Source organism: Eurosta solidaginis, chromosome 2 (genome assembly GCF_040869045.1).
Source record: "Eurosta solidaginis isolate ZX-2024a chromosome 2, ASM4086904v1, whole genome shotgun sequence".
NCBI classification, from domain to species: Eukaryota; Metazoa; Arthropoda; class Insecta; order Diptera; family Tephritidae; genus Eurosta; species Eurosta solidaginis.
Genome location: NC_090320.1, coordinates 171,638,232 through 171,660,638, shown reverse-complemented (window position 1 = coordinate 171,660,638; position 22,407 = coordinate 171,638,232). Strand labels below are relative to the sequence as shown.

Below are 22,407 nucleotides of genomic sequence, written 5' to 3'. Positions count from 1 at the left end.
GTAAAGACCGAAAGAAAATGATAGAGAATACCATTGCTAGACGAAATCATTTTGAGGCGAATCGTTCGTCTGAGCTATCGGTCGCAATACAGAATGAGGCCCTTAAATTGTTAAGTAATATAATGAAAAGATTGTGTACAACTCCCAAAGAAAAAAACTATAAAATTTGTGTCAGTGAAATGATAATTATTGCTTTTGGTTGTTAGTTTTGAGGCATCGTCTTCGAGTGCCTTCTGATCGTATATGCCGTTTCTTTTGCATTCTTTTACATGCATAAAGTGCCGTTGAAGCCTTCTTCACCATCTCCTCCACGTTGAGCTTCCATGACAGCTTACTGTCTGGGATGATTCCTAGATATTTTGTGCAAGGTTTCTCCTGTAGGGCCACCCCTTCTAGCTTAGGCCTGATTCAATTTTGGACCTTGTACCTTTTTGTAAACAAGACCATATCCGTCTTATCCGTGTTGACTTTCAACCCGACATTTGATGCCCAGGTATGAATATGCCGAAGCGCCCGATCCATCAAAGAGCTAATCGTTGGAAGGCACTTTCCACTTATCACAATTGCAACGTCATTCGCGTAAGCCGTAGGTTTTACGGGTTACTCGTCGAATCGCCTGAGCAGTTGGTTGATGACCAGCGTCCACAGCAGAGGTGATAGCACTCCTCCCTGCGTTGTTCCCCTGTCCACTGATTTCGTGGCCTCGTACAATCCCCATTGTGATGTAATATTCCTGCAATTTAACATGCAGCCGATCCATCTGGTTAAGGCTGGATGTACTTTAATGTAATTAAGACCATCCATAATCGTCCATTTAGAAACATTATTGAAAGCCCCGGCAATGTCCAAGAAGACTACCAGAGCATATTCCTTATATTCCAAGGCTTCCTCTACGCTTATTACCACCCTATGCAATGCGGTGTCTACCGAATTGCCTTTGGTGTACGCATGCTGTGTTGTGGAGAGCAGCTTTTCATCTACGTTGGACTTTATGTACACATCTATTAGCCTCTCAAAGGTTTTGAGCAGAAATTATGTTAGCTGATGGGTCTGTAGTCTTTGGGATACACGTGACCGATCTTCCCCGCCTTTGGTAGGAAAGCTACACGAGCAGTTCATTCATTATTCAGCCCTACTTGAAACTTGTAGCCTGGCCGGGAATATACCATCTGGGCCCGGCGATTTAAACTTAGAAAACGTCTTCACTGCCCATTCGATCTTGGCATCGGTCACCAAGCCCGGCACTACCCGCTCCGTGATCGAAGTGTGAGTGCTGTCGGCTGGCTCTTCTAAACCATCTCCCGATGGGAAATATGTATCGATAAGCACCTCAAGGGATTCCTCACTATTACGTGACCATTCCCCGTTCTCATTCTTTATTAGTCCCTGGACTATATTTCCCCTTGCTAGGAGTTTTCTCAAGCATGCTGTTTCGTTGGAGCACTTTATGTCCGTACAGAAACGTTTCCATGAGATTCTCTTCGCCCTGGAAATTTCACGCTTGTAGATCCTCAGTAGATCCCTGTACTCGTCCCGACACGCTTCGCTTTCCGCAGTCTTTGCTAGCTTAAACATTTATTTTACCTGTTTTCTTAGAGGACTCAGCTCATTGCTCCACCATGGCGGCTTTGCTTTTCCTCTGAATATTCTTAGAGGGCAAGCTTTGTTATACGCAGTCATAAGCGTCCTTGTTAGGAATTCATTAGACTCCTCCAGTTCTTCCACATTGGCAACCTCTTTAGGTTGTCCCGGTTTGCAGGATGTAACAAAATAGAGATGCGCCTCTCTCGTTCGTATCTGCTCCTCCCCACGCATTGTGGTGCACATTTGCATCCGCGCCTATGACCAACCGCCCTTCGTCCTGTACTAGCCTCTTGCACTCCATCGGTGGAACCTCCGCAGCATGGGTCATGTAGCAGGATGCCACGATAAGTGCCTGCTTATTGCTTTGCTCAACGGCCCCCACTACGAGGTCCTCAGTAGTGTAATTAAGCAGCGTATATGAATGCCTGCCTCGCGGCTGTGGGACTGGGACCTTTTTGCCTCTTGAAAGCAGGCTTGTCGCCTTCCGCCGAACGTTTCCTCTTAATTCTATCATTCGACGCTTCTTCCTCCTTGTACCAATTGCAGAACCGAGGGTTTCGAGCAGCAAACCTTTTGAACTGCTTTTGACCTACTTCTACCGCCTCATGGGCCCATTCCAAGCGCTCGATCTCCACTTCTGTTGGGTCGAACACTGCTCCAAAGCGTTGGACAATTCTTAGTGCTGCACGGTACTGCGAGAGATCTCTTTTACTTCCTCTACTCCGTACCCTTCTCCACTCTTCTACTCATTTGTGTGCTTTTCCAACACGGAGTTCATTGAATCAGCACTACTCTCGCCCCCCGAGTCAGACGCATCGCTTAATGCGTATTCGTCGTCCTTGGCTTGCGATTCAGTCCTCTTATCATCCTCCTTATTACAATTTGGTAATGAGTCGTTCATCTTGGTCGTACGACCACCTGCCCGACAAGGCGGGCTCAGCGGTCCAGTATTATATACGGGGAAAGAACCGTCAGCCACAGCAGCGCCCCTTACTGTGGTAAGGTCATCAATACTTCCCGAGGCAGTCCGGTATCGGGAAGGCGCCGTTCGAACACAGCCGAATTTATCCCCTGGCTGCAAATCGTCCAATAGGCACGGTCCGCATAACACCCTGGATTAGGGGGTTGGCAGTTCTTAGTCACTGACATCCCGCCGCCCTCCTATGAGGAGAAACGGCGTTGATGCCAGTCCTAAACAGCTCCGCCTAATAGTCGGGCGCTATGGAGATCGGCTAAGCCCTCACACCAACAACAAGGTGCCTACCCTAGTCAGGGAGAGATAGCTGTTTATTTTATTACAAAGCTCATCGATGTAGGAAACAATAGCAAAGGCGTAGAAGCAATAGCGACTCCTTCTGGTGGTAAAGGTAGCTATTGATATGTAGAAGTTACACAGAAATTTGATGAATATGAGTTTTTTTTAAGTTATTGCAAAAAAAGCGTTGAGGATTTTTAATATCTTACGAGGTACCTTCGTGCATGTTTCTAAGAATGAAGAATGAGACCTATTCAAACTTCGCTATACTTTAACACAATACTTTACCCCATTTTAACACAACCATCATTTTTTGATTTTATTCAATATAAAATGTTTCTTCCTCTATATTTCAATTTACGTATTAGATGGTAAAGATGGCTTCGCATTTTCTCCACCAATAACTGCGACAAGGTGGCCACAGCGTGACTTGGAGCGTCTCTTCAATAGCTCTCTAGTGGTGATGGTGACAGCAGAGAAATTCAACTGTTTACAAATGTTGCACTTTAAAAAATATCAAAATATCTACCATTGCGTCTACGGCTCAAATATACACAGTATACGAATGAATCGAACGCGCCTAACGGATAGTTTACATATTCATGATATACGAGACTTGAAAATGTTACACCAAATCGAAAATATTGCACCAAACGAACTGGGTCTGAATACTGAAACAGTACACATACTCAAAATCGATAAGAAGGCTGTGATGATGGTATTAGACGGTGAGTTATTGAATAACATACGAAAACCATTTTAACCCATCTATTTATTTGCATTACAGCTTTAGCTCCAGAAATAGCAAAAATTGCTGCCGACAGGCAATTGGAAAAGGCAGAGAAGCATTCATCACACTGTACGGATGATGCAAAGTCAGAAACTGCTGTTGTAACTGCTGCCACCGACACAAAGGTCATCTCTACATCGCCGAGTAGCGGCTGTTCCGACTATCTATCGAAGACAGTATCATCATATCTTTTGCCAACACAGGTAAGCGATGTGCTTACGCAGGACCGTGCCTTCGCTACTTTATGCTTTGTAAGCATTTAATTATTATGAATATAATATAATCCCTGCAAAAACGCTCCACGTAATTTGACTAGTCATATTACGGTCATTGTGACTTTTCCCAGCGGTTATATTCATAGTCACGTTTCCATGGGCGTGATTAGGTTTTGTGACCAAATTTTCCGTTTCGTTCCTATGAATGTAATCGTGCATTCCGCTCCCACCTATAGGATGTGAGCATAGTACTGTGCTGCTCACACACGTCACAATGCTCGTCAAATGGCGGTCATATTCTCCTTCCTTTCACTTTACATTTTCGAGTCATTTGACAATCAATTTTACTGCAGTTTTACCATTTATATAACCGCCATATAACTGGAATTTTACCTGCAGATTTACTTTACCTGGAGCAGCCATATGAATAAAATATGAACCAAAAAAATTTAATTTTCAATACTTATTATTTTCAATATTATTATATATGTACATGAAATTAGAACTTATATGAATACAGTTCATATAAAAAAGAAGTAAGTACTTCAATAATAAATAAACTCGCTTAATTGGTTTTTGTTTTCCAATTGAAATATTTTCCAAGCGAGCAGAAAATAATTTTAAGCTTTAGAAAAAACTCCAATTATTTGAATAATCTACAACTTAAAGCTTAGTAGAAATTTATATTAGGTTTACTCTTTTTTCAGATCAAGAATATTCAAAGGTACACGACAGTCTGGTCTAATGCAGTCACAATCCGGTCCACCTTAACACTCTATGCACCAGCCACTTGGTGGCCATGAGAAACATGGTCCTCCAGGTATGCCGCCCGCATCTACTGGACCAGGTGGGGCAATGACACTACATCCAGTTATGCCAAGGTATATACCACAACAGCAACCGGGTTATGTAATGCCACAACAGCAACATCAACAACCTCCCCAGCCTGGCTATCTGCCAATGCCACAACATCCGAGCTATCCACCACAACCTGGCCACCTGGTTATCCTCCACAACCTCAACAGCCACGTTATCCTCTACAACAACCAGGTGGTTACATGGGTCAAATGATGCCACCAACACAAACTGGACAGGCGCCAATGCCCAGTCAGCCACCCATGCCGGGTCAACCCCCAATACCCGGACGTCCTTGTTATAATTTATGCTAATACAACTAATATATTTCAAATATTGCTGATTATTATTTTTGTATTATTTTCTTTAGCAACCACCTGCACCTGTAACTGGTATATATCAACAGCCGCAACAGTATGATCAAGCCCAACGCCGTTTAGATCCCGATCAGATGCCAAATCCAATAAGCTTTATCATTGAAAATCAAAATAGCGCTGGTGGTGTTTTTATTACTAAAGAACAGGGTTTATTACCACCACTGGTGACCACAAAATATGTGGGACAAGATCAGGGTAACTCCTCGCCACGTTACGTTAGATATTGATATTTGAAATTAATGTTTTGTTCGGCAATTACATTGACCTTTCTCGTTTGCAGGTCCTTTTTGTATTGCATACCTGCAACAGCTGATTTATGAAAAACAACAGCTTTGGCCTTTACAATTACCATCTCACCAATGGTTCGCCCGGTTGAGGGTGAATATGAGCCACCCTTTTTAATTTTGGTGAATTGGGTTCAATATGATGTAATCGTTGCAAGGCTAATATGTAATTTGTAGATGCTGGTCGTCGTTTCCAATGTATTATGTGTAAAGTAAAAACAGATGGTAAAAAATATCTTTCACTTTTACTTGTGTTCATTGATCCATATTTTTTATCAACAGTGCCAACTGAATATTTCCAACATTTGGGCCGCACCGGACAGCGTGTCGATAATAAAAAATGTTTGCATTCCGTTCTTGTCCTTTCATCGGAGTGGTAGTGCAGTGCAGTGCTACAATCGGCTCAACCAAATAATTTTGGGCTTGAATTGGTTGAGCCGAAATCTAAAATGGACCTAAGGGTGGCACCTGCACTCCATTCTGATGAATTGGCGGAGTTTGGATGTGCAATGCTTCGCTAAACTAGAGTTAGAAGTATTCGAATGGCGTGACGCAACATAACGGGAAAATACAATTAAAAAGAAGTGAAAAAATAACGGAACAAGTGTAAATAAGCATAACGGAACAAAAGACACATGGCAACACGCCACATATTGGAAAAAATAACAAACAATAAAATAGAGAAACTTCTCATAATTAAAAGTGAACTAACGGAACATAAGTGAACATAACGGAATAAAAAACACATGGCTACACGCCACATATAGAAATAAAATAGAGAAAAAACTCGTAATTGGTGATGGCGCTTTAATTCATTGAATGGGCCAAATAATTCGATTTATAATCAACCTCCCTAGCCACGGTGCGGGAGTAACTTAAAGCGGCAATTACCCACCGACGTGTGCCGTACGTACGGACGTTTGTCGTACGAAGCACGTTTGACCGAACCCTCAAGCCCGTAGGAATCAATGTGTGCGTCTGTGTACATGTACATAACATATTTGTGTGTGTATTGTTTACAGATTAGCACTGTTGCAATTGACCATTTTGCATGCATGCTTATGGAAACATCAACTTTTTCCAATTTAATTTTTTGTGTTGTAAAAGGCTGGAATTAATCTTAAATAAATATAAATAGATTACATATTTATAATCTGCACTTTTACATAATTATTTCGAATTATTTTCACAATTTTTCAAACTTTAATTAGGTGTTTTTGCATAAAACTGCAAACGGTCAAAAATTAGCGCACAAAAGTTTACTAGGCAACTCTGTCTAGTGAGAGAGCGATCAGCTGACACGTTCTTACGGAAAAAATCAAAATTGTTTTGATTTCTACGTTCCGGGCTACGTACGTACGGGCGTTGCACGTCGGCGAGTTTTCGTTTACATTGCACACCCATAAGATAGGTCGTGTCAGCTGACACGTTTTTGGTACGTACGTTCGTAACTGCCGCATAAACCCCTAAAAAATAAAAAATGTTTGGGTACCGATAGCTCTCTAGGTAAACCTCAACTCATATCCAACATCAATGCCCCGCAATCAATTGTGGACGCTGTACGCACTACATTGGGTCCATGCAGAATGGATTCCAGTGGTAAGGCCAAAATTTTAAAGGATGGTGCAACCATTATGAAACTATTGGATATTGTGCATCCAGCCATAAAACTAGTCGACATCACCAAATCTCAAGATACTGAGGTAAGTTTTTTGTTATATTAGAATGTGTAGAATAAAAATGTTTCTCTTATCAGGTCGGCGATGGCACTACTTCGGTAGTACTTTAAGCAGGTGAAATCTTAAAACAAGTTAAGCCATATATTGAGGACGGCGTGCATGCACGTATCATTAAAGCTATACGTAAAGCATTACAATTTATGCATGACCAAAATATGACATGGCTGCACATGTCGAAGCGCCAATCAAAGGAACAACAACGTGCTTATTGGAAAAATGCGATGCCACAGCAATGTCCTCCAAACTTATTCATCAACAAAAATATTTCTTTTCTAAAATGGTTGTGGACGCTGTACTTTCCTCTGATGGACCCAAATTCATACAATAAAATTAAAATCGCATTATTAAATATAGAATTTGAATTGAAGGCTGAGCGTGATAATGCTGAAGTACGTGTTGATAACGTTCAAGAGTATCAGACAATTGTTGATGCTGAATGGCATATTCTGTACAATAAACTAGCTAAGTAAGGCGCCAATGTTGTGTCATATAAACTACCAATTGGTTATGTTGCTACACAGTATTTTGCACATCATATGTTCTGTGCTGTTCGTGTACCAGAAGAAGATTGGAAACGTCCAATGAAAGCTTGTGGTGGTGCTGTTATGACTACAGCTAATAACATTAATTCAAGTGTTTTGGGTCAATGTGATTACTTTGAAGAAACGAATGGCTAGTGTATTTGCACTATGTTAAACGATGGCAACTTATCGGGATTCAAGGGGTTGTGTAGCGCAATATATAGCTTCTCCAACCTAATTGTCAAACTCACCTTCGAGCGGCGAATCCCGTTTCACTAACAGACGAGGCTCTGGCGACCCCAAGCTCCTCATGGAACTTGGGGGTGGGGAGGGAGGGATGGCCTGAAGGTTTAATGTGGCCATATAAATCGTTCCCGAGATGGTCGGGCCAGCACCTTAATGGTGCTGTGTTACCGGAGCGTATCGGATCTGTATCCGACAAAGGACCATCACATCGATAACACTCCCCAAAGCCTTCGGGGAGTAACCTAATCGCTACAACAACAACAACAACAACAACAACAACATGGCAACTTATCACTTGACAATTACTTTTGCCTTCCTGTGAGTCAGAAACGTAAAGACCGAATGAAAATGATAGAGAATACCATTGCTAGACGAAATCATTTTGAGGCGAATCGTTCGTCTGAGCTATCGGTCGCAATACAGAATGAGGCCCTTAAATTGTTAAGTAATATAATGAAAAGATTGTGTACAACTCCCAAAGAAAAAAACTATAAAATTTGTGTCAGTGAAATGATAATTATTGCTTTTGGTTGTTAGTTTTGAGGCATCGTCTTCGAGTGCCTTCTGATCGTATATGCCGTTTCTTTTGCATTCTTTTACATGCATAAAGTGCCGTTGAAGCCTTCTTCACCATCTCCTCCACGTTGAGCTTCCATGACAGCTTACTGTCTGGGATGATTCCTAGATATTTTGTGCAAGGTTTCTCCTGTAGGGCCACCCCTTCTGGCTTAGGCCTGATTCAATTTTGGACCTTGTACCTTTTTGTAAACAAGACCATATCCGTCTTATCCGTGTTGACTTTCAACCCGACATTTGATGCCCAGGTATGAATATGCCGAAGCGCCCGATCCATCAAAGAGCTAATCGTTGGAAGGCACTTTCCACTTATCACAATTGCAACGTCATTCGCGTAAGCCGTAGGTTTTACGGGTTACTCGTCGAATCGCCTGAGCAGTTGGTTGATGACCAGCGTCCACAGCAGAGGTGATAGCACTCCTCCCTGCGTTGTTCCCCTGTCCACTGATTTCGTGGCCTCGTACAATCCCCATTGTGATGTAATATTCCTGCAATTTAACATGCAGCCGATCCATCTGGTTAAGGCTGGATGTACTTTAATGTAATTATGACCATCCATAATCGTCCATTTAGAAACATTATTGAAAGCCCCGGCAATGTCCAAGAAGACTCCCAGAGCATATTCCTTATATTCCAGGGCTTCCTCTACGCTTATTACCACCCTATGCAATGCGGTGTCTACCGAATTGCCTTTGGTGTACGCATGCTGTGTTGTGGAGAGCAGCTTTTCATCTACGTTGGACTTTATGTACACATCTATTAGCCTCTCAAAGGTTTTGAGCAGAAATTATGTTAGCTGATGGGTCTGTAGTCTTTGGGATACACGTGACCGATCTTCCCCGCCTTTGGTAGGAAAGCTACACGAGCAGTTCTCCAAGAGTGCGGTACATTATTCAGTCTTATGCATCCATCGAATATTATTTTAAGCCATTCCACGACCGCCCTACTTGAAACTTGTAGCATGGCCGGGAAAATACCATCTGGGCCCGGCGATTTAAACTTAGAAAACGTCTTCACTACCCATTCGATCTTGGCATCGGTCACCAAGCCCGGCACTACCCGCTCCGTGATCGAAGTGTGAGTGCTGTCGGCTGGCTCTTCTAAACCATCTCCCGATGGGAAATATGTATCGATAAGCACCTCAAGGGATTCCTCACTATTACGTGACCATTCCCCGTTCTCATTCTTTATTAGTCCCTGGACTATATTTCCCCTTGCTAGGAGTTTTCTCAAGCGTGCTGTTTCGTTGGAGCACTTTATGTCCGTACAGAAACGTTTCCATGAGATTCTCTTCGCCATGGAAATTTCACGCTTGTAGATCCTCAGCAGATCCCTGTACTCGTCCCGACACGCTTCGCTTTCCGCAGTCTTTGCTAGCTTAAACATGTATTTTACCTGTCTTCTTAGAGGACTCAGCTCATTGCTCCACCATGGCGGCTTTGCTTTTCCTCTGAATATTCTTAGAGGGCAAGCTTTGTTATACGCAGTCATAAGCGTCCTTGTTAGGAATTCATTAGACTCCTCCAGTTCTTCCACATTGGCAACCTCTTTAGGTTGTCCCAGTTTCGTTTCTACCTATTTCTGGAATTTAGTCCAGTTTGTTAACCTAGGGTTCCTCCCTTCCCTACCCTCTTTAGGGGATGCTGAAGCTGATATACGCATGGTCGGAGAAGGATGGTATATCAAGAACCATCCAATCATACCTTGATATATCACGTTCGGAGTGTAATATCCAAAACACTGCTGGATGTTGGACCAATGTATGTAGGGACATTTCCCCTGTTGGCTATCTGCAAATTGGTTTGCAGGATGTAACAAAATAGAGATGCGCCTCTCTCGTTCGTATCTGCTCCTCCCCACGCATTGTGGTGCACATTTGCATCCGCGCCTATGACCAACCGCCCTTCGTCCTGTACTAGCCTCTTGCACTCCATCGGTGGAACCTCCGCAGCATGGGTCATGTAGCAGGATGCCACGATAAGTGCCTGCTTATTGCTTTGCTCAACGGCCCCCACTACGAGGTCCTCAGTAGTGTAATTAAGCAGCGTATATGAATACCTGCCTCGCGGCTGTGGGACTGGGACCTTTTTGCCTCTTGAAAGCAGGCTTGTCGCCTTCCGCCGAACGTTTCCTCTTAATTCTATCATTCGACGCTTCTTCCTCCTTGTACCAATTGCAGAACCGAGGGTTTCTAGCAGCAAACCTTTTGAACTGCTTTTGACCTACTTCTACCGCCTCATGGGCCCATTCCAAGCGCTCGATCTCCACTTCTGTTGGGTCGAACACTGCTCCAAAGCGTTGGACAATTCTTAGTGCTGCACGGTACTGCGAGAGATCTCTTTTACTTCCTCTACTCCGTACCCTTCTCCACTCTTCTACTCATTTGTGTGCTTTTCCAACACGGAGTTCATTGAATCAGCACTACTCTCGCCCCCCGAGTCAGACGCATCGCTAAATGCGTATTCGTCGTCCTTGGCTTGCGATTCAGTCCTCTTATCATCCTCCTTATTACAATTTGGTAATGAGTCGTTCATCTTGGTCGTACGACCACCTGCCCGACAAGGCGGGCTCAGCGGTCCAGTATTATATACGGGGAAAGAACCGTCAGCCACAGCAGCGCCCCTTACTGTGGTAAGGTCATCAATACTTCCCGAGGCAGTCCGGTATCGGGAAGGCGCCGTTCGAACACAGCCGAATTTATCCCCTGGCTGCAAATCGTCCAATAGGCACGGTCCGCATAACACCCTGGATTAGGGGGTTGGCAGTTCTTGGTCACTGACATCCCGCCGCCCTCCTATGAGGAGAAACGGCGTTGATGCCAGTCCTAAACAGCTCCGCCTAATAGTCGGGCGCTATGGAGATCGGCTAAGCCCTCACACCAACAACAAGGTGCCTACCCTAGTCAGGGAGAGATAGCTGTTTATTTTATTACAAAGCTCATCGATGTAGGAAACAATAGCAAAGGCGTAGAAGCAATAGCGACTCCTTCTGGTGGTAAAGGTAGCTATTGATATGTAGAAGTTACACAGAAATTTGATGAATATGAGTTTTTTTTAAGTTATTGCAAAAAAAGCGTTGAGGATTTTTAATATCTTACGAGGTACCTTCGTGCATGTTTCTAAGAATGAAGAATGAGACCTATTCAAACTTCGCTATACTTTAACACAATACTTTACCCCATTTTAACACAACCATCATTTTTTGATTTTATTCAATATAAAATGTTTCTTCCTCTATATTTCAATTTACGTATTAGATGGTAAAGATGGCTTCGCATTTTCTCCACCAATAACTGCGACAAGGTGGCCACAGCGTGACTTGGAGCGTCTCTTCAATAGCTCTCTAGTGGTGATGGTGACAGCAGAGAAATTCAACTGTTTACAAATGTTGCACTTTAAAAAATATCAAAATATCTACCATTGCGTCTACGGCTCAAATATACACAGTATACGAATGAATCGAACGCGCCTAACGGATAGTTTACATATTCATGATATACGAGACTTGAAAATGTTACACCAAATCGAAAATATTGCACCAAACGAACTGGGTCTGAATACTGAAACAGTACACATACTCAAAATCGATAAGAAGGCTGTGATGATGGTATTAGACGGTGAGTTATTGAATAACATACGAAAACCATTTTAACCCATCTATTTATTTGCATTACAGCTTTAGCTCCAGAAATAGCAAAAATTGCTGCCGACAGGCAATTGGAAAAGGCAGAGAAGCATTCATCACACTGTACGGATGATGCAAAGTCAGAAACTGCTGTTGTAACTGCTGCCACCGACACAAAGGTCATCTCTACATCGCCGAGTAGCGGCTGTTCCGACTATCTATCGAAGACAGTATCATCATATCTTTTGCCAACACAGGTAAGCGATGTGCTTACGCAGGACCGTGCCTTCGCTACTTTATGCTTTGTAAGCATTTAATTATTATGAATATAATATAATCCCTGCAAAAACGCTCCACGTAATTTGACTAGTCATATTACGGTCATTGTGACTTTTCCCAGCGGTTATATTCATAGTCACGTTTCCATGGGCGTGATTAGGTTTTGTTACCAAATTTTCCGTTTCGTTCCTATGAATGTAATCGTGCATTCCGCTCCCACCTATAGGATGTCAGCATAGTACTGTGCTGCTCACACACGTCACAATGCTCGTCAAATGGCGGTCATATTCTCCTTCCTTTCACTTTACATTTTCGAGTCATTTGACAATCAATTTTACTGCAGTTTTACCATTTATATAACCGCCATATAACTGGAATTTTACCTGCAGATTTACTTTACCTGGAGCAGCCATATGAATAAAATATGAACCAAAAAAATTTAATTTTCAATACTTATTATTTTCAATATTATTATATATGTACATGAAATTAGAACTTATATGAATACAGTTCATATAAAAAAGAAGTAAGTACTTCAATAATAAATAAACTCGCTTAATTGGTTTTTGTTTTCCAATTGAAATATTTTCCAAGCGAGCAGAAAATAATTTTAAGCTTTAGAAAAAACTCCAATTATTTGAATAATCTACAACTTAAAGCTTAGTAGAAATTTATATTAGGTTTACTCTTTTTTCAGATCAAGAATATTCAAAGGTGTCGTGGAATCAGATTGCTGTCGTAATTGATGAACTTAAAAATGTACGCCTAGTAATTGAGTCAGACTTATTATTGTTCTAAATCTAATCATTCAATCAATAATTCTGCAACCCTTAGCAGGAGTATTGATTGGTTTCAAATCTAATTCCGACAGCAATCGTATCACAACATCCCTTATTATATATGTACATGAAATTGCAACTTAAATTAATACAGTTCATATAAAAAAGAAGTAAGTACTTTAATAATAACATAAACTCGCTTAATTGGTTGATATAAAAAAGAAACAAGTACTTTAATAATAACATAAAAAATATATTAATTGCTTTGAGCTATATTGTTGCAGCGTCGTCTAAGTGGCCAGCACTGTACATAGCAAAATATTGTTATATTACATCCCAGCAAAAATCTAGTGACCGAAAATGGCGACCAACAACAAAATATCCCACATTGTTCCACAATTGTTAGTATGACAGAATGAGATGGCCTAATTGAAATGTCCGATCCATATATGCTTGCCTTTTCTTACATTACAATTTTCTGCGAATCCGCCATTTGTTATTTTCAGCTTGAAACTACAAGCGCAGCAACAGCAGAGTAATAAAAATTGATTTACAAATAATTTCGGATATAATAAAAACTAAATTTAAATTAAGTGTTTTGTGCGCTACGGTATTTGCATTTTATATTAAAATACATTTATATTTTCCACAAAGGAACCAAAATCAAATAAGTTTTAATGGATGTAGGTTATTGCATTTTTGGTAGCATCTGCGTCATACCTATATGACACTACTTTATTTTCGTGTATTTTTTCTTGTATTTTATCTTCAATTTTTTGTCGCACTCCCTCCTAATCAGAGCTGTAAAAAGATTGAATCAATTGAGTGTGCATTCTCTCAGCATTCTTTTAAAAATTTGTGATTTTTGGTTGCATATTATAAATTCCCATTCCTGAATAGTTTAATATACTTTAACTCAACCCTAAAGTGTGAGTGCTATTGAATGGTAAAATATAATTCAATATAGATGCCCTGATTCTAGTGTGGTAACAACATTCCTCACCACGGTAACGAAAATATGTGGCAACTTTTACACCCTTTTGGTATTCTACCCGCGAAAGTAGCCGGATAATTTTTTACCCAAAAAAGTAGGTGGTTACATCAAAATAACCACACAACAGCTGTTGTTTAGAAAAAGGCAAAACTGAAAAATAAAGAATTGTAAGCGCAAATAAGTAAAGATAATAGTAAAAAAGTGTTGCCTCTTGCTATACATATATGTTTACATTATGTACTTTCACAGAATAAATTGCAATATACCTATGTAGAAACTAAACTTATCATGCATAATATGCATATACACATCGTTCCATTTATTCGTTAACCTCGTAACAACAAGTGAGACATTTTCGGTAAAGCGAACACGGTTGCCACACCATGTATTCATTTGGGACCAAAATTCATCGAAAAAAAGACCAAATTTTTGTTTTATTTTATTAGTATAAAATACAAAATTTTAGGATGTTTCCATATAAAATTTTACTAAACATAGTGAAGACCTTCCTTCAATTCAAGCTGAACAAACAAATATATGTGCATCCAACCCAAAAATGGTACTATATTTTGACATAGGATAAGTCTATGTATTTCACCAACCAAACGTTGTGAACCTAGTTTTGGTCACAAAGCTCTTGGTTCTAGCCATATGTTGTTGATTGCAATGAAATAAAATGTATAGTGCCGTTAGGCTTTAGTAAGAAACGGTTCAAAATTTGCGTTCTGGTGTAGCCGAACTATGTATGTGGAAAACTCAGTAAATCATAAATGAAGCTAGGCAATTTTGTTAGTGCTCTTTTTATAGATGCTTACTGTTTTCCTTAACGTTTAAACTTCATATCAGAGCCTAGATTCAATAAGTGTGAGTTTTGATCCCAGGCCTTAGGGGCTCTGCTAGCACCTACGGGAATAATTTTATACAAAACATTTCATCCGAAATCAAATCTCTTTTGCATTTGCTTCCTTCTGTCTTCGAGTTAAAATATTTCTGGTGCCAAGATACTTAGTTTTCAATTACCTTGCGTGGCTTAACACCACAATAGTCCTGGAATTCTTTGAACTCATTGAGCTGGGTGAGAAAGATTTAAATATCAACGTGCCAAACGAGAAGCAATGCATAGAATTTCTTTGTATAAGTTTTGAAAATGTTAGACTCACGGCTGAGTGCTCGCTATAAGCTATGCTAGACGAGAAGCAATTTTTATTTTCATATATTTTACATAGTGTTGTATAACCGATCGAAATATCTAGCCGTTATTAATATTATTATAAAAGAAGAGTTTTTTTGATTAGTCGGTTATTTCATCAACAATTAACGACAATGTGTTTGCCAACACTTTTCTTTTTAATGCCTGGCATAAATTATATCCTAGGTGAATGTTATTGTTCTGGTACATGTTATTGACTGAGCAATTTTTTATGGTGAGAGTTCCATTGAAGTAAATTCAAAATTATATGGGGGCTAACGAAAGTGCGGCGAATTTTTGGGGCAATATTGTGGATTTTTACCTGAGTGAAAAAGAAAGAAAAGTACCAATCGTGGCTACTGCCTAAAAAGGACCAAAATTGAAGAAAAGGGACCAGCGAACCAAATGGGGTTGGAAGGGACCATTTTTGGTCCAACTGGACCGAAGTGGCAACCGTGAAAGCGAAGAAAACTACCTTTCAAATTTCTCCACAGCCACTGGTGAGTTTTTTGGTGATGACTGCGTTACCATTTGGGCCAGAAACGCGGATAAAAGAACTGGTAACGATATTCGGTTACATAACGTTCTGGGTACTATTTTACCGGTAACGCTCAGAATCGGGGCGAGAGTGTGAATGTAGGAGCCATTCCCACTCTTTATTGAATGTAAACTTGAAATGAATGCACACTTTTTTACAATTCAGTACTAATTTTCTTATATCAGAGTTGATATTTTTATACTTCAGTAGCTATACAGGTATGTTAAAGGAATGCTTTCTTTAAAAGGTTATAAATCTCTGTGATGAAATATGTAATTTTTTAATCGAAACGGCGTATGTTCCGTCTAGCGTCCCATCATGTTCGTTTCCATGACCATGCGTGTATTTTTGACAGTTCATGTACGCTATGCCATTGTGGCGAGACGATGGTTCCTGGGGATCAATTCACTAACTGTGCAAAACTGAAAAATTTACACTCATTGAAAACTCATTTGCACATACAATTTACACTTTAAATTTTCATGCGATTCTGTAAATTATTGTGTACATTGTTTTGCTGAATGGGCGCTGAATGTAAAAGTCTTATGTCAGTGAGAAAATATTCATCAAACGCCATGAAAACAAAAAAGACCTTCTGCAACAGTGCGTATGAGTTTTGAATGTCACAATAGTGTACACTGGCTGCCAAGAAAACTCACGAAGTTTTTATCAGTGAGTTTTTTTGTTCACATTTTTGCTTTACAGAATCAGAATTTCACAGCTTACACAATTTGTTGTGTACACTTTAAAACTCACAGTTAGCGAATAGGGCCCCTGTACTAGGCAAAATATGTATTTGTATACCAGATACTCAATTTTGTAAATGTTGATTGAGGTATCACAATGAAACCCATTTAATTATGATAAAAAAGAGAAAATCGCCCGAAATTGAAACACGTCATCAAATATTTCATATGGTAATCAAATGTAATTGCAATTTGAGGTAAATGTAGGGGTATATAACATTAAAGTTGTTATAACGCTTATAAAAAATTAACAAAGTTTAGAATATATCAACAGCAAAACCATATTAAAAAGAGTTAACTTTCATTAAGAGAAGCTTTTCAAAATTTTCGTCAGAAAGCGATCCACGGCGAGGGCGCATTCAATATAGTTGTTGCTGAAAACAATATCTCTACTGATGCTGATGAGGGTAAAGGAGTATTAAATTTCATATAGCACTTTTTCAGCTCTGGATACTTATAAAGCATTCCTTTATTAGTGCTGAGATCTGCAATATAATTGGAATATTCATTTTCGGCTTTATTGATTATCAAATTTTCGGATGCAACAGCTTCGTCTATGATTTTTGGAAAACCTTAAAATATATTATGTGATATATGATTAAACTAAAATTTTAATTACTTCTGTTTCCAAAATCGAAAAATTGGGGTCTATTGTTTAAGGAACTAGTTGCGACAATTTCATTTCGGCACTCCATCGAAAGAATACTTCTGACCCTCTCGCTCAATTCTGAAACCTTTGCGTCTCCATATATAGGATCCAGTGCATGTACCCATTGGAGCTTTACGTCTGGGCATAAAGCTGATGCAGTTATGGCTTCATTAACGTCTTCTTGAAGTGCAAATAAGTTTTTAAAGCGCTCTCTGATAGCCTCGATCAAGGGTGACACAATTTGCCAAAAATATGATAGTTTATCTGTTGTAATTAAGTTGTTGTACTTTGTACAAATGGTGGCAAGTGTTGGCAACAGGTAACCATATAGCATTTCTTTATCACCCTGCAAAAAATCTACCGCTTCGGCTAATGGTTTTAGCAAATGAATATACTCCTCTATATAAACAAAATAATTTTCAAAATTAACTTCCGCTGATTCGCTGTCGTAATTTCCCATACCGATGTAATCGTTTTAATCCGATCCGCCAAGAAACTCACAATAAATGTAATAAAATTAAAATTTTTTTCCAGTTTTCAAACTTGAAAACTTTTAAGTCGGTTCTTGGTTTCTCTATTTACGTTACCAGTACTTCGTCATGCACAGTCGACACGTCCACTGAGGGACTTATCAACGGAAATCCAAGGAAATTTCTATGCACATAGATGTTTCTGTTTAGCTTTTAAAAAGATAATTTTTGTGGTGATCCACATGTAAGGCACGCGTTGACCAGAAAAGGGGTTAACCTGAATCTTTCATCTGAAGTTGCTATCATTCCGTCCCAAAAACCAGTGGCACTTTGGAGCCAATTTTATATTTTACAAGTTTTAAATACATAGAGAAAAATCGGATATTACTATTGCATTTTGCAAACCCACGGACCAGTATAGAGATACAGTATTTGACCATATACCGCTAAGAAGAATACATGAAGGAACTTGTACTAAGACTTTTATAATGAATTGCTTCTTTTCAATTGTTTAAACACCAATTGAGGACGTTCAAATGTAGGTTAGTACTTTTACATGCAAGTACCTTTTATATGGCACATTGGCAGCACTTATTTAGAACGATAACAATTTTCGGAACAGGGATGTTGAAATATTTGTCATTTACTTTTTTTATTATTAAATTTTTAGAATAATTTTAATAAAAATGATTTTTCAATTAACTTCTTTGTGCTTTATTACTATTTAAATAACGAAAAAACTGTCATCACTGTCAATAACTAAATTTTTGTGTTGATATTTTGAAGTGGCTTTAATTAAAAACAACCATGTGATATTTGAGCGGGCTTTGTGCTTGTATAACATTTTTCATAATTGATTGGTACTAGAAAAGTGTGTGCACACTTATCAAAAGCTGCATTCATTTGAATGCTTATTCTGTGTTGAAAACTTTTTGTGTTTCATTCAATTAATTCATTCTTTCTTCGAAGAGTTCAAGAGTGCATTCTTTTCTTCCCACCACTGAATGAAGAATGGGTTGACTTTTAACCCAAATTCCTTAACAAGGAATGAAAGAATGAAGAAAGAGCATTCTTAAATCAATGATTTAAAATTTGAAATGATTGCACACTTTTACAGCTCTGCTCCTAATACGGCTTCAGTACTGGTGTAAGTGTGTAAACTATATTTGAAAAAATTAACGAAACACAAGGAAAATACAATCTAGTTCACTAAAAACAAACGAGCCAGTTTGTATTTCAATAGGTTTTTTTGATATTCGGCCTTTTTTTCTTTATTTTTTCCTGACATATGAAAATTTTGTTTTTAGTTTGAAAATTTGGTGCATAAAAACACAATTAAAATCAACTTTCTTGTGAGAAAAGTGAACCATTAGAGACCGAAATAATTTTCGCAAGTTATTTGCATTGTTTTTATTGTTAAAAGTGTTAATGTAAAAATAAAATGTAAGATATAAACAAAAACATGTCAAATTCACTAATTTTGGGGGAATAGTGGTCTCGATTTTTCATGATAGAAATTGTTTTTGTGTTTTGAAGTTCCGATAAAGTTTCGTCAGTTTTTTTAGCTTGGAATCCAAGCAAAAATAAAGTAGTGTCATATATGCTTCACAGTGAATAACTCAATTCGTGCATGCAATTTCTTTTGTGATTGCGGAAAAGATATGTTATAACATGTTTCAATTACTGTTATGTTGTCTTTTAATGCACGTTTATTGGAAAGTCAAGAAAAAATAGTCCCTCAGCATCAGGTGGGGTAATTGTTTTTGTATGTAAATGAACATTGCGAAAAATGTGACTATCGCTGCTTTGATGAAGGTGGTCGTTTCCCTATGGTAATAGTCTAGTTGAGGGGTCGACTGCTAATACGCATCAAAAAATAACGAGACAGGTGTCAAAAGACGCGTATTAATCTCGAGAACAATAATCCGAAGGCGGAAAATAAAAATGTAACCTCTGTCCGGAGATATTTGCAGTTGAGTTGGCGATTTTCATGTGGTTGTTGTTATGTTTGTACCCACAAAAAAAATTGTGCATCACCGTGGCAGTAGCCACGGTTATACCACACACCCGGACTTGGCATGGCGTAGCCCAGGGTGTTTTGCGCAAAAATACTATGGATTCCACCCCCCGTTACGGAGGTACCCGCGGGTTATTTTTCGGTTTTTCGTTAATATCTTTTGAACGAGTTAAACTTTTTATTTTCTGCCTTCGGATTATTGTTCTCGAGATTAATACGCGTCTTTTGACACCCCTCTCGTTATTTTTTGATGCGTATTAGCAGTCGACCCCTCAACTAGACTATTATCCAAACAAATACTGCTCTTCCGCCTACTTGTTTATTTGGAGGATTTCGTTCTGACTCTCCACCCCCGGCTGAGATACGCGAAGTACACCCCCAGTGGGTTAGGGGCTAAGAATATACCCGCGGCAGGTATGCTTGTCGAAAGAGGCGATTAAAATACCAAATTGATTCAAGGGGTTGCCAGCGCAAAATATATAGCTTATCCAAGCTGTTGTTGTTGGTCGCTATTTTGGTCCTCCAGGTATGCCGCCCGCATCTACTGGACCAGGTGGGGCAATGACACCACATCCAGTTATGCCAAGGTATATACCACAACAGCAACCGGGCTGTGCAATGCCACGACAGCAGCAGCAACAACCTATCTGCCAATGCCAAACAGTTGGGCTATCCACCACAACTTGGTCCACCTGGTTGTCCTCCATAACCTCAACAGCCAGGTTATCCTCTACAACAACCAGGTGATCCAGGTGGTTACATGGGTGAAATGATGCCACCAACAAAACCTGGACAGGCGCCAATGCCCAGTCAGCCCCCCATGCCGGGTGAACCCCCAATACCCGCATGTCCTGGTTATAATGTATACTAATACAACTAATATATTTCAGATATTGCTGATGATTATTTTTGTATTATTTTCTTTAGCAACCACCTGCACCTGGTACTGGTATATATCAACAGGCGCAACAGTATGATCAAGCGCAACGCCGTTTAGATCCCGATCAGATGCCAAATCCGATAAGCGATATCATTGAAAATCAGCGCTGGTGGTGCTTTTATTACTAATCAACAAGGTTTATTGCCACCATTGGTGACCACAAAATATGTGGTACAAGATCAGGGTAACTCCTCGCCACGTTACGTTAGGTATTGATATTCGAAATAAATTTTTTGTTTGACAATTACATTGATCTTTCTCATTCGCAGGCCTTTTTGCATTGCATACCTGCAACAGCTGATTTATTAAAAACAACAGCTTTGTCCTTTACACTTACCATCTCACCAATGGCACGCACGGTTGAGAGTGAATATGAGCCACCCATTGTACATTTTGGTGAATTGGGTCCAATTAGATGAAATCGTTGGGAAGGCTAAAATGCAATTTGTAGATGCTGGTCGTCGTTTCCAATGTCTAATGTGTAAAGTAACAACAGATGGTCAAAAAAAAAAAAATCTTTCACTTTTACTTGTGTTCATTGATTCATATTTTTTCTCAACAGTGCCAGCTGAATATTTCCAACATTTGGACCACACCGGACAGCGTGTCGATAAACATGAACGTCCTGAACTTGTATTGGGCACATGAGTTTTTGTGTAAAAAGTGTTTGGGTACCTATAGCTTTCAAGGTAAACCTCAACTCATATCCACCATCAATGCCTCGCATTCAATTGTGGACACTGTACGCACTACATTGGATTCACGCAGTATGGACAAGCATATTGTTGATTCCAGTGGTAGGGCCACAATTTAAAATGATGGGGCAACCATTATGAAAATACTGGATATTGTGCATCCAGCCGTAAAACTCTAGTCGACATCGCCAAATCTCAAAATGCTGAGGTACGTTTTTTGTTATATTAGAATGGGTAGAATAAAAATGTTTCTCATATCAGGTCTGCGATGGCACCACTTCAGTAGTACTTTAAGCAGGTGAAATCTTAAAACAAGTTAAGCCATATGTTGAGGAAGGCGTGCATCCACGTATCATCATAAAAGCTATACGCAAAGCATTACAATTATGCATGACCAAAATATGACATGACTGAACATGTCGAAGCGCCAATCAAAGGAACAACAACGTGCTTTGTTGTAAAAATGCGCTGCCACAGCAATGTCCTCCAAACTTATTCATCAACAAAAATATTTCTTTTCTAAAATGGTTGTGGACGTGTTGCTTTTCTTTGGTGGATCCAACGTCATACAAAAAATATAAAATCGCAATTTTAAATATAGGTTTGGAATTCAAGGCTGAGCGTGATAATTCTGAAGTACGTATTGATAATGTTCAAGAGTATCAGAAAATTGTTGATGCTGAATGGCCTATCCTGTACAATAAACTAGCTAAGTACGACGCCAATATTGTGTTATGTAAACTAACAATTGGTGATGTTGGTACACAGTATTTTGCAGATCGTGATATGAACATGTACATTGATTTTACGTGGCAGTGCCGAACAATTTTTGGAAGAAACTGAGCGTCGTTACATGATGCTATAATGATTGTGCGGGGTAAAATTAAACATGATTCTGTTGTTGCTGGTAAGTCAAAATACAACTTGAAATAAATGTCTAATCTTAAATTGTTAAGTAATATTATGAAAAGATGTGCCCAACTATGGAAAAAAAAACTATAAAATTTGTGTCAGCGAAATGATAATTATTGCTTTGGGTTGTTAG

At 39.5% G+C, this 22,407-nt stretch overlaps 1 pseudogene; it reads left to right on the top strand.

Moving 5' to 3' along the window:
* The first annotated feature begins 17 nt into the window (after positions 1 to 17).
* On the top strand, positions 18 to 22,407 carry LOC137241755 (uncharacterized; annotated as a pseudogene).